Here is a 10,341-nt window from a genome sequence, read left to right as displayed (position 1 = left end):
TCCTTGGCGGCCCGCGGACCTTGCAGACATCCTACGGGTGTTTTTTTAGTTTTTTTAAAAGAGTGTCAGCAAACCCCACCGGTTGGACTCCGAGAGACTCTGCTCTCTGGGGGCTGGGCGATGTTCCAGTAATAGTCAGAGTGGAGATGCTGGGGCGCTAAGGAGAGGCTAAACACAACAAAGCCTCATTTGCAAGTAAATGGTCTTTAAAAGACCTGTGAAGTACTCGGGTGCGGTTCTGTGTGGGCCGGGGAAGCTGCCACACACGCGGGGGGTGTAGACGGGGGGGGGGGGGAATTTGCTGAAGCACTTTCGGCCAGGGTCTGGGCTGGCGTGGGTTCACACTGTGCACACTTGCCAAAAATGATTCCTCAAACTGTGACCATGCCACAAACACGTCATTGAAATAGCTCACCCCACAGAGCAAGCACGTGTACTTGGGCATTCAAAATTATAAATTTTAATGATTTGAATAATGAGGCATACGAAACTCAAAGCACAACACATTTTAGGTGGTCACAATTCAGTTAATCACGAGAAGAATCGGGAATCTCGTGCAACTTCACATGAGGCTGCTTTGTGTTACTGCTCAGTCATGGGAGGGCCTCAACCTAGAAATTAATGTTGCTGAACACTTGGTAAGATCACATACAGCCCTACTAAGTATTTTCAATTAGTACAATATGAGATATGCTAATCGTACCTCTCCCCAGGACTGTTGCTGCTTCCTGTGGTACTCATAGTGCGGCCGGCAGGCCTTCCTTGACGGCCCACTGACCTTGCAGTTAATGTACCCATGGCTCTCCAGAAACCCACTTTTACCAGTGACAGAAGAGAGTGGAGAGAGAGAGAGAGAGAGTAGAGAGTGAAGAGAGAGAGAGGAGAAAAAAGAGTGGGGAGAGAGAGAGGAGAAAAAAGAGTGGAGAGAGAGAGTGGAGAGAGCGAGTGGAGAGAGCGAGTGGAGAGAGCGAGTGGAGAGAGAGCGTGGAGAGAGAGCGTGGAGAGAGAGCGTGGAGAGAGAGCGTGGAGAGAGAGCGTGGAGAGAGAGCGTGGAGAGAGAGCGAGCGGAGAGAGAGCGAGCGGAGAGAGAGCGAGCGGAGAGAGCGCGGAGAGAGGAGAGAGTGGAGAGAGAGAAAGAGAGAGAGTGGAGAGAGGGGGAGAGAGAGAGTGGAGAGAGAGTGGAGAGAGAGAGAAAGAGTGGAGAGAGAGAAAGAAAGAGAGAGTGGAGAGAGAGAAAGAGAGATAGTGGAGAGAGGGAAAGAGAGAGAGTGGAGAGAGAGAAAGAGAGAGTGGAGAGAAAGAGAGAGTGGAGATAGAGGAGAGAGAGAGGAGAGAGAGTGGAGGGAGAGAGGAGAGTGGAGAGAGAGAGATAGAGTGGAGAGAGTGGAGAGAGAGAGAAAGAGATAGAGAGAGAGAGTCGAGAGAGATGAGAGTGGAGAGAAGAGAGTGGAGAGGAGAGAGAGTGGAGAGGAGAAAAGAGTGGAGAGGAGAGAGAGTGGAGAGAGAAGAGAGTGGAGAGAGAAGAGAGTGGAGAGAGAAGAGAGTGGAGAGAGAAGAGAGTGGAGAGAGAAGAGAGTGGAGAGAGAAGAGAGTGGAGAGAGAAGAGAGTGGAGAGAGAAGAGAGTGGAGAGAGAAGAGAGTGGAGAGAGAAGAGAGTGGAGAGAGAGGAGAGGGAAGAGAGTGGAGAGGGAAGAGAGTGGAGAGGGAAGCGAGTGGAGAGGGAAGAGAGTGGAGAGAGAAGAGAGTGGAGAGAGAAGAGAGTGGAGAGAGAAGAGAGTGGAGAGAGAGGAGAGGGAGAGAGTGGAGAGGGAGAGAGTGGAGAGGGAGAGAGTGGAGAGGGAAGAGAGTGGAGAGGGAAGAGAGTGGAGAGGGAAGAGAGTGGAGAGGGAAGAGAGTGGAGAGGGAAGAGAGTGGAGAGGGAAGAGAGTGGAGAGGGAAGAGAGTGGAGAGGGGAGAGAGTGGAGAGGGGAGAGAGTGGAGAGGGGAGAGAGTGGAGAGGGGAGAGAGTGGAGAGGGAAGAGAGTGGAGAGGGAAGAGAGTGGAGAGGGAAGAGAGTGGAGAGGGAAGAGAGTGGAGAGGGAAGAGAGTGGAGAGGGAAGAGAGTGGAGAGGGAAGAGAGTGGAGAGGGAAGAGATGAAGAGAGAGATGAAGAGAGAGATGAAGAGAGAGAGTGGAGAGAGACAGAGAAAGATATAGAGAGAGAGAGAGTGGAGAACGAGAGGAGAGAGAGGAGAGAAGAGAGTGGAGAGGAGAGAGAGAGATATGGAGATAGAGAGTGGCGAGAGAAGGAAGAGTGGAGGGAGAGAGGGGGGAGAGAAGAGTGAGAATGGAGAGAGAGTGTGGAGAGAGAGAGTGGGGAGAGAGAGTGAGATTGGTGAGAGAGTGGAGAGAGACTGGCTGACTGAGAGACTGACTGACTGCAAGAGTGATTGACTAAGAGAGAGACTGACAGAGAGAGACTGACAGACAGAGACTGACAGAGAGAGACTGACTGAGAGAGAGACTGACTGAGAGAGAGAGACTGACAGACAGAGAGAGACTGACAGAGAGAGAGAGACTAGGAGAGACAGACTGACTGACAGAGACTGACTGATTGAGAGACTGACCGAGAGAGACAGAGAGACTGACAGAGAGTGACTGATAGAGAGTAACTGACTGACAGAGTAGCTGACTGATTAAGAAAGACTGACTGACAGAGAGAGAGATTGCCTGATTTAGAGAGACTGACTGACTGAGAGACTGACTGACTGACAAAGAGAGACTGACTGACTGGGGAAGGCAAGATGGCTGCCGTGGCGTGGGCTGTGTAAGCAGCTCTACTCTCCGCTTCGGGTGCCTGGAAGAAGGGGCCGCTGAACGCCGTATCTCTGCCTGGATGTTAGAGAGCCAAGAAGTAATTGTCCGTGAGAACCATTTGAGCTGCTCCGGGATAGCTCCGTATGGATTCAGTATTTAATTTCAAATGAATCGGAGCAGCTCATAACACTGCAACGCTGCAATGCTACATTGTATCACGGAGGACTTTTTTTACGGTCGAAGAACGCTCACCTGAACCTAGTCACGACCTCTCTCTGAATGTTGGCCGGTTTGCTGCTTCATCGGCGGTGTGCTCCGCTGTGGCGTTTTCCCGCGATTCTGTTTGGGTTTCGGAGTTCTGTCCTACGGGGTCACGGAGGCTCCCGTAAAAAAAAGATGCCGCCTTAAGTGCAGGTTCAGCTGAAGGCTACTACCCGCAGCAACAAATCGAAGGCTGTTGGTGGTGCGGCTCTGCGAGCAGGGAACAAACCCAAGGTGAGCAAGATTTAGCCTGTGCCCGAGCTAATGTCGACAGCATTGATACTAATGGCGCTGGTGACACGGGGAGAGTGAGTGAACAAACAAACTGCAGCAAGGGGCTCTTACTCTACCTGCGTTATTCGAGAAACAAATGCAAACTAAGTCAGTTAAACAAAGAAATAACGCCGACACTGCCACACTTGCAAACTGTGGTATTATGAGAAATGGAGTCTCCAAAGATTTACATCAAACTTCGAATTCCGATATTCTGATTCAAGATTCTAGTGCACCAGCACTACTGGGGGCCACAGGGGTATCAGCACTATCAACAACATCGGGTGGCCAAGAAGCCACGGAGAACTTTTTTCTTTATCTGATCCCTCTTCGGACGAGAGCACTAACATCAGTAAAGATTGGGCGGATGATAACAAAGGAAGTAGCTCTATTGAGGGAGAGGATGAGGGGTTGAGGCCAAGCTTGATCTCATTGAACACGACGGTGTCCACTGTTAAAAAACGAAGAAAGAGGGGATCACAACGCAATACCCCTAAGGGCCCTGAACCGAGTTCAGAACTACATGGATCAGCCATTCACAATCTGTCAGATTGTGCTTGCTCAAATGTAACCAGATCCGAACTTAAAGAGAGCGAGGGTGCTCCCTCAAATGATACAGAGGTTACCCTTATAACTATCTATAACACCATGATGAGCCATCGGGCCGAAAGCAAAGCCGAGAATCAGCGGACTCAGGTGACATGCTCTAAAGTGAAAAATGTGGTGCGACGCGCTATTAAACTTTGTATGGACACAGCTGATAGAGTCACAGAAACCGAGGCAAGGATTACTGCGTTGGAGGAAGAGGCTACGTCACAAAAGCTTGAACTCGAGAACATTAAAGCCCATAAGGACGATGTCACCTACAAGCTGTCAGGCTTGGAGAATCAAGCACGTAGAAACAATCTACGTTTTCTTGGGATATCCGAGAAAAAAGAGGGGTCCGATGTAAGAAAGTTTATCATTGAATTACTGGCTGAAGCATTTCCTGATTTAAAGTCTTGGGACTGGTCCAAAGAAATACTGAGAGCACATCGATTCCCGTTTTCTGTGCGAAAACCTTGTCAGGTTGAGGAAGAATATCCAAGAGCAATATTGGTAGGCTTCAACAATTTTTTAGCTCGAGAGGAAATCTACTCGCTAGCAAGACCCGATAAAAAAGCGGTGGCTAAAACCTGTGCTTTCTTGGTAAGACCAGATTTCTGTCAGGTCACAGTCTCCCAGCGCTGGCACCTACGACAGCTCATTCCAGAGTTTCAAAAGAAAGGTGCTACCGTTTTCTTGCAGAACCCAGTGAAACTTAAAATTGTAATAAAAGGACAGACCAAATTTTTCCTCTCCGAAATTAAAGCCAAGGAGTACCTAGAGTTGCTATGAGCTATGACTTATAGAGGATGAGGAGGTTTAAAGGATCTAAAGGATCTTGGCTCACGAACTCTTAACTGTTGGATAGTTGAACAATGGCAGAGCTGACAATGTTTTGATATTTTATTGCTTTTTCCTTAGGTAATACGGCTTTTTCTTTCGGGATCCGGGAGGCGGGGGGACACGGCACACCATACTGTACAGGAACTGGTAGTTCCTGAGCCTCAGATGTTGGGGAGGAGGAGGGGGAGGGGTGGTGGGAAGGGATGGTGGTGGGGGTGTAAGGCAGTGGCAGTTGTTACAGTCTATACAGAAAGTCAGTTTAATTGATGATGTTTTGTTTTGCTTGGATTTAGCCAGTGAAGGAGTAGTCTGGTTCTGGCCTAGCTTTGTTTTCATTTTCTGCTGCAATGGATAAAAAGATAAAATTATGTTCGTTGAATGTTAATGGACTGAATGACTAAAAAAAAATAGGGCTCTTACGTAGATTAATTCAGCTTTTATGGGTCGACATTCTTTGTTTATAAGAGACCCATATCTCTTGGGAAAAACGAAATCTTTTAAAAAGCTTGGCCATGGAACTTCTAGTGTGTTCAAAGCAAACCGGGGTAAAAAGAGGAATCGCCATATTCATGAGACCTGGTGTTGGAAAATGTGTCAAAACGCTTGCAGATAAATGGGGGAGATGGGGATTAGCTGAAATAATTGTTGCGGGTAACAAGTTGACAATATGCTGTTTGTATGGCCCTAATTTGGATGACAATGAGATGTTTAACTCAGTTAATTTAGAATTGGCTGCCTGGTCTCAACTCATTATTCTTTGTGGAGATCTGAATATACATATTGATGCTGATTGTGTTATTAGGGCTATAAGGAGCGATAAAGGCCGCAAGATTAAGACTTATAGAGCATTGAGAGAATTAGCATTAGGGAACGGGCTGTTCGATGTATGGAAGAAAGTACATTATACCGACCCTGGTTATACTTTTTTTTCTGTTCCACATCGAAAGTTCGTTTAGATTATTTTTTTATGTCTTCCCTTCTTTTGCAGAATGTTAAGGTTGAATTTCTACCACAATTGGTTTCTGACCATAATCCCGTCATATCGGAAGTATCTCTGCCCTCTCATAGTTTAAACATAAATACCCAATGGACATTCCAAAGGGATTTACTGTTGGATGAACATTATTTGTTACATATGGCTAAAATTATCCAAGATTTTTTCACACGCAAGAACGGCACATCTTCTATTCCAATTGTATAGGATAATTTCAAATCAGTTATAAGAGGAGAAACAATTAGTTATTCTAATTTTCAAAGGAGAAAAATACAAGAGGAGTTTAAGAAAAAACTTGACAGTGTGAGGAACGCAGAGTCGGAACTTATGTCTAGTATTAAAAATGGACATGGCTTTGAGGAAGCCCAACGTTCGCTAACCATCGAACGGGCCGCCTCATACTCTTATCAAGCCGACCAGGTCGCCATTAAATATAAGTTGAATAAGGCAGAATGCTACGAGTTAAATGAACAAACAGGTAAAATTCTGGCACAAAGGCTAAGGCAAAAATCTGTTCTGAATGATATATCTAAAGTTGTTGATTTAGAAGGTGCAATTCAAGAATCCAATGCTGGGATCCTTAAGGCGTTCAGTAGTTTTTATAAATTATTATATAATAAGCCAGATAATGAGAATAATTCGAATAGTGCAGCTAGCGATCCAATAGAGTATCTGGGAAATGTTGAGAGCACCTTGATTTCTGAAGCAGATAATGCAATGTTTGCCGCCCCTATAACATGGGAAGAGATCGGGGCAGCAATTCTAAGTTTAGCCCCAGGCAAAGCGGTGGGGCCCGATAAAATTCCTTTAGAGTTTTATCGAGCTTTCAGTAATATACTTAAACCTGAGCTACTCAAGACCTTCCAATATGCATTCCAAGGATATGCGCCAACCTCCTGGTCTTTGGCTACTATAGTAGTCTTCAAAAACAAAAAGGAAAAAATAGTACAGAATTGGGTTCCTACAGGCCAATTTCTCTTATAACATCTGACGGCAAGATATACTCGAAAATATTAGCCAATAGACTAAATGATGTAATGCCGAGTTTGGTCTCAAACATTCAACACGGGTTTATTAAAAAAAGGGACACAACAGACCACATAAGAAGAATCATCACTTTGCTAGACTGGGCGCAGGCCACCGGATCCCCGGTCGGCGTTGTCCTGTTGGACGCCGAAAAGGCCTTCGACAGGGTTGACTGAGGGTTCCTTTGGTCTGTGCTGAGGTGGAAGGGATTTTCTAATGTGTTTATTCAAGCTCTCCAGGCATTATATACCAATCCTTTGGCTGTAATTAGGATAGGCACAAATATTTCAGATCCGTTGCCAATCACAAGGGGGACAAGGCAAGGCTGTCCTTGCTCCCCCTTGTTGTTTGCGCTGTATATAGAACCTTACTTAAATAGATTGATAAATGAAAATGGAATCCCTCCGGTCATATTGAATCAAGTTGAATATAAAGTCTTCGCATACGCGGATGATGTTGCGATTGTCACCTCCAACGCCGAGTTGTCTATACCTAAAATTATTGAACTAGCCCAGGAGTTCGGTGAACATTCTGGCTATAAACTAAATATTTCGAAAACTCAATTTATTCACTCAGTGGAAGGAAGACCGGGAGGGGTAGCATTTACACCCACAGCCTCATATTTAGGCGTTACAATCTCCGCCAAAGTGGAGGATATCGTAGGACTTAATTCAGATCCCCTCTTAATTTCGGTAAACAGGACCCTAGAGCAACTCAATAATCTACATCTATCTTTATATGGTCATACTAATGTCATCAAGATGCTGATATTTCCCAAATTTCTTTATTTATTCCGTACTAAACCGTTACTGTTCCCTTCTATTTTTTTTAACAAGCTGCACAGAATTATCTCAAGATTTCTATGGGGGTACCGTAGAGCTAGAAGGTCGCTTAAGTAGTGTACTCTGCCAAGAACGAAAGGTGGATGGGGTGTTCCGAATGTTCGATTATATTATTGGGCAGTCTCACTAAGGCTAATGGGCATTGTACTTTTTTCAAATATTAATTTGGATGAAGCATGTATGCCTACAATTTATGAGATGATACTTGGTACAGAAGCTAGACAACATTTTTTCAGATTGATTGAACCAAGCTATCATAAAAAAAACAAATTTAAAGTTTTAAGCTCGGCGTTACAAATTTGGAAACAATTCAAAAAAAGATTTAGTTGTTGCATAAATCTGAATTACTATACACCTTTCTTAAAGAATCTCTTGCTCCCTGAAATATTTAGAGATTCTGTCATGCCGAGATGGAATGATTCCAAAATATGCTCTTTCGGAGACTTATACCAGGATGAGCAATTTGTATCATATTCTTACTTACAGAATAAATACAATCTCACAAGGAGATTTTTTTTAAGTATCTGCAGATTCTGAGTTTTCTTGAGACAAGAGCCCTTTTAAATACTTCTGTCATGAGCAGAATAGACATTCTAGAAAGCTGTAGGAAAAAAAATAGAATTGGTGTGACATACCAACTGATGCTAAACAGAATGCAAGACAACCTAGATGTGTATAATGAGAGATGGTAAAGGAATCTCTGGATAGAAAAGGTTGATATTTCTAGGTCTTTAGAACTGGCAAGCAAGGTTTTTTTTTTTTTAAACATTTTAATTTGCATTTTGAGTAAAGCTCAACAGTACAGTCATACATTTTGCAGCGCTCATCCCTCTAACCCCTGGCCCTCCTCCCCACAATATCGAGCAGTTGGTAGGTAACATCTTACACAGTTGAATAAGAAGGTTGATCGGGAGTAAGCTGTTCTCAAATGCATCTCCCCGTCCCTCCCGGCAGCACCCACCGGGACCAATAAATTAAGGAGAGGCTCAGCCATCCCCCAGCCCTCCATCTAACCCATGATAATGCCTTCATCTGGACCAAATCCTTCGGAACTTCTTAGGGCATCCCCTGGATTTGTAGGTCACCCTTTCTGCCGCCATGTACAGATCTAGCCCAGTCCTCCAGTCTTGCAAGTCCGGGGGAACCGGGGACCCCCACCGTTTCGCTATGTCCCTTTTTGCTACTACCAAGGCTAAAACCAGAAAGATCGTGAGGGGGCGCGGCAGATCCACGTCATTAGACATCCCCAGTAAAGCCAGCTTGGGCTCCTGTGTAATTGGTACCTCCAATATCTCCTGTAGTTCTGAGAAAATGCGGGTCCAATAAGTTTGAATCACCTCACATGACCATAATACATGATAAAAATCACCTCCCGCCCTGTGACATCTAAGACATCTGTCATTCTTTACTTTCCCCATTTTATAGAGACGAACCCTGTCGTAATAGGTTCTGTGTAGTACATTGCATTGTATGAGGCGGAGTCTGGATTTTATCGCCACATCTCTGGGATGCATTAACACCATTTCCCAATCTAGATCCTCAAAGACCCCTACCTCACTCTCCCAGGTACTTCTAAGCTCCGCTAGGCCCCCCAGCATGTTGTTGGTTGATGTTTTGTAGGTGAGTGAGACAGCTTTCCCCTGAATCTGTTCCTGTAGGAGTCTCCCCTCCAATGGTGCATATTCTGACAATCCCGACAGGTGTACATTTTGTGCCTTCCAAGCATGGCGGAACTGGGTATATTTATAAATCTGTGAGTGTTGGAGTCCAAAGTCGGCTCTCAGAGCCTGGAAGGACTTCATGTCCCCTTTGGCTATCACATCGCCAACAGTGGAGATTCCGATGTCGTCCCATCTTTTGAAACCCCTCAGTTTGTGTAATTCATGTAGCCACACACAATTCCACAGTGGTGTCTGTCGGGTGGGAGTCCTAGCCCATCCCGTACGTTTCATGGCTGTATTCCAGGCGCGTAGTGTTATCAGAGTTGCCGGAAGAAGTGATCGGTTTGCGGGGCCCCCATATAGATAGTGCAATATATTATGGCAGGACAATTTATGTCGTTCTAACGTATACGTGGGATGGTCCGCCGATGTGTGTAACCATTCGTTGAGTGTTCTGCCCAATAGTAGGCCTCGAAGTTCGGGAGCGAGATTCCGCCACTATACTGGTGCCTTTGGAGCGTAGTCAACGCTATTCTAGGTTGTTTTCCCAACCAGAGAAAAGTCCGAAGGTCCGAGTGGAGTTTACGCAGTAGCGTCTCCGGGAGGGGATAATACTCATTTTGTAGGGCATATAAGTATTTGGGAAGAACAATCATTTTATACATGGCCGCGCGACCTAGGAGCGTAAGTGGCAAACTTTTCCATCTCTCCATGTCTGCAGCAGTGTTTAGCGAGACCCTTTCTATATTTTTCTGCAGCGAGTGTGTCTTATTAAGGGTGATATAAATCCCTAAGTATTGGAAACCTTCAGTAGTAGTAATTAATTGTCGTGGCAATGTTGTCCAGTCGCAACCGCCCCCAGGGTCGTATAGAATTGATTTGTTCCAATTTATTGTGTATCCAGAGTGTTGGCCATACGTTTCCAGTTCGAGAAAGAGTTCCAGGATGGTCGTCACTGGGTTAGTGATGTATAGGAGTACATCGTCCGCGTAAAGGGACAACTTCTCCTGGGCCAGATCCGTGTCCGATATTTTAAATCCACTAATTGTGGGGTTCTGTC

Source organism: Lissotriton helveticus, chromosome 9 (assembly GCF_964261635.1).
Source record: "Lissotriton helveticus chromosome 9, aLisHel1.1, whole genome shotgun sequence".
Classification (NCBI taxonomy): domain Eukaryota; kingdom Metazoa; phylum Chordata; class Amphibia; order Caudata; family Salamandridae; genus Lissotriton; species Lissotriton helveticus.
Note: the sequence above shows the minus strand (reverse complement) of the source record.